Source organism: Tupaia chinensis, unplaced genomic scaffold, assembly GCF_000334495.1.
Source record: "Tupaia chinensis unplaced genomic scaffold, TupChi_1.0 Scaffold000671_2, whole genome shotgun sequence".
NCBI lineage: Eukaryota > Metazoa > Chordata > Mammalia > Scandentia > Tupaiidae > Tupaia > Tupaia belangeri.
Window position 1 is genome coordinate 304,359 of NW_006160194.1, and position 3,328 is coordinate 307,686.

At 42.4% G+C, this 3,328-nt stretch overlaps 1 protein-coding gene and 1 pseudogene across 1 annotated transcript in view; one reads left to right on the plus strand and one right to left on the minus strand.

Moving 5' to 3' along the window:
- Positions 1-3,328, plus strand: part of RCOR1 (REST corepressor 1) — a gene marked incomplete at its 5' end in the record, with an annotated part of 147,248 nt that overhangs the window by 45,981 nt on the left and 97,939 nt on the right.
- LOC106736156 (60S ribosomal protein L35-like) overlaps positions 1-3,328 on the minus strand; it is a 40,423-nt pseudogene that overhangs the window by 194 nt on the left and 36,901 nt on the right.

The following is a 3,328-nucleotide window of genomic DNA, read 5'->3' on the forward strand; positions in this document are numbered from 1 at the left end:
TGAAGAAAGTAGGGCACTGCATTTTTTAAAATTTGAAGGGTCATGGGGAAGAGGATGAGAAAAGCCCAGAAATGTATAAACCTTACCACTTCCACTTGATAACAGCACAGGATTCACCTCGATAGTGGGAAAAGGAGGTCACTGGAAGGAGTGAGTAGGGTTAAGCCTTTTCATTGGCCTATTAGATGGACACTAGAGTCCTTTCATTACTGATGCAGAGACTGAGTTCTGTTTACTTTTGAAATGTCTGTATTTGTGCAAGGATAGGTTATTCTACAGTTGTTTTATGTGAAGGAATAAATACTTGGGTTATTAGATTTTATTCTCAGTGGTATTATGGGTGTTACAACTGAGTTAGGAACTGATTTCCTTTTATTGGGGGGGAGAGATTTTTTGCTATAGGGCACGTGCGCTTGCTAGAGTGACAGAGAGATAGAAAGCGAAAAAGCATCCCAGGAGAGATGTCCACGCCATAGTCCCTTCTCCTCCCTTCTCCTCTCGGGATTTTGGGCACAGACGCACACACTCCTAGCGTGAGCTTAAGCTACCAGGTCTGGGACTTGAACTGGTGACACCTACGTGGGAGTCCAGAGATATAACCATTATGTTACCTGTTGTTCCCAGAATGATTTTCTGAGATGTCTTTTTTTTCTTTTAATTTTTGCTGTAGAGTATATGTACTCGCCAGAGGAGAGAGAGAGGAGAAAGTGAGAAATCATCCACTAGGGGTATGGTCATGCCACAGTCCCTCCAGGTTCAAGATTCGAGCCATACAGTCCACTGTGTGGAATCTGTCACCTTACTCACAGTAACACTGGCTAGCCCCCTGAGATGTCTTGGCAAGATTCACGTTAGAGCTCTTGATCTTAGTCATTTATGTTGGGCAGGTTGTCCTTTACTGAACAGTTCAGCTGAATTACCTTTTACCTGATGATTACTTCATAGGCAGTGCAACTTGCACTCATAGTAAAATTCAGGTATCTTTTTTTAAAGAGATTTTTTGCTTTAGTGTGCGTGCACTTGCTAGAGAGACAGAGGCAGAAAACAAGAAGTCACCCCACAAGAGGGATGGCCATGTCACGATCCATTCTCCTCTTAGGACCTCGGCCATGCACGCGCACGTGCCTGGCATGAGGTTTTTGTTTTGTTTTATTTTGTGTTTTTGAGAGGTTTTTGCTATAGGGCACATGCACTTGCCAGACAGATAGAGACAGACAGACAAAAAGCGGGAAATCACCCCCCAGGGGGGATGGCCATGCCGCAATCTCTTCTTCTCCATTCTCCTCGGGATCTTGGGCACGCACGCCCATGCGCTCAGCGTGAGTTTAAGCCACAGGGTCCGGGACTCAAACTGTGGTCGACTACGTGGGAGTCCAGCGACAAAGCCATTACACTAACTGCTGGTCCTACCTGGCACGAGCTTTAAGCCACTGGATCTGGGACTCAAATTGTGGTTAACTACTTGGGATGTAACCATTAGGCCATCTGCTCATCTCTAAAATTCAGATAACTTAATCAGAACGAGGGAATGTTCTCATTTTAAAAATTAACTCTTAATTTACTAGCAGCTGGTAGAACTATCCTTGTCACACAGTAAACTGTTGACTGATTTGTTAAAAGAATTTGACATTAAGGTTGTAGTAATACTTTTAATAAGGGATATATTTTCTCTCCCTTTTTTTTAAAGTTTTGCTCTAGGGCATGTATGCTCTCCAGAGAGCGAGAGAGACACAGAGGGAGAGCGAGAGAGAAAGGCCAGGGGGGTGGCCTTGCCACAATGCCAACTCTTCTGGTCTTTCAGGATTTGGGGCACACACACATACATGGCCTGATTTTCAAGCCACTGCATATGGGATTTGAACCATGCTGTTGGCCATTTGGGATCCAGCACCTTAACTTTCATGCCACTTGCTGGCCTCCTGTATCTCTCCCTCTTTTTTTTTTTTTTTAAGTTCAGAGGGTGCATGTGTATGTGCATGAGAGACAGAAAACACTCCCCAGCGAGGTCTGGTTGTGCTGCAATCTTTTTTCCCTCCATTTGAAAGCCTAGTAAGGAATAATGCAATTTAAAAATAGTTTAAGAGACTGGAGTAGAAATAGATTGATATAAATAAGTGTACTTGGAAAATAAATGATTCCCTAATTATTCGGACAGCTGCGTAGATCTGATTTCCTATGGTCGAGTGTTGCCTGAGTTGATTATTAGCTTTCTAAATAAAGGTAAACTACTGATAATCAATAGTGAGTTGTGTGGAATATGTAGAAATTACTAGGTCTGCTATAGGTGAGTGACTTAAGTGTCCTGTGAAATTTTGTCCTGGTGTCTGGATTGGTTATTTTAAGCTCCTGATATTGCCAGAACCTTTGCTACTTGTCATATGCTGTTTAATCTGTGAAGAATGAACCACTTACTCTAATTTATTGAAGAGAAAACTGAGGGCTCTCGCTTAGGCCAGGCTGTGCCTGGGGTTCCGTTCCAGGACTGTTGCACCAAACCAGATGCATGTTTGCTGCAGAAAAGGGTGACTGAACTGTGAATACCTTGAGTCTTCCATGTCCACTTACCTGCATGTGAAGGATACATGAATAGCAAATTACAGGGACCCCCCCCTCCCCAGTCTATGATCGGATTTCTTAGACCATTACCTGACTGTTGTATCCTCCATCAAGTGTTTTTTAATTGCTACAGGGTATATGTTTCCATTAGTAGGGAGAAGAGAGAGAGAGAGAATCCTCCAATGGAATGTGGTCATGCCGCAATCCCTTCTCCACCTCTCCATCCTGTCAGGATTTTGGGCACACATGTGCACATCTGCTATGTTTTTCAAGCTGCTGGGACTGGAATTTGAACTATGGTTTTCCTTGTGTGATCTGGCTCCCCTTGTAATGTGGCCACGAGGTCAGCCCCCAACTCAGTGTTTATTAGGTTATATTAATTATATTGGTTTTTCTTCCTCACATTAGGCTTGCCCATCTGCTTGTTTTCACTTCACATATATATCATGTGTATATCATACATACACATCTGGAAAGGTTTTTACTATAGGGCGTGTGAGCTTGCCAGGAAGACAGACAGAAAGCGAACACATGTTCCATTTTTATCTCCTCAAATAAGAATTGACTGAGATTTTTTTTTTTGATATACAACCACCATCTACTTTTAACAATTCCTGTCTTCCAGTTGACAAAATACTATCACTGATAAATAATGAATACTTAGAATGTTCAACTATACATACAAGATGGGAGGGGTTTGTGTCAGCAGCATTTAAGGGTTAGGTGAAGAAAAAGCTCAGTGAAAATGACAGCTGTTGATTTTTTTTTTTTT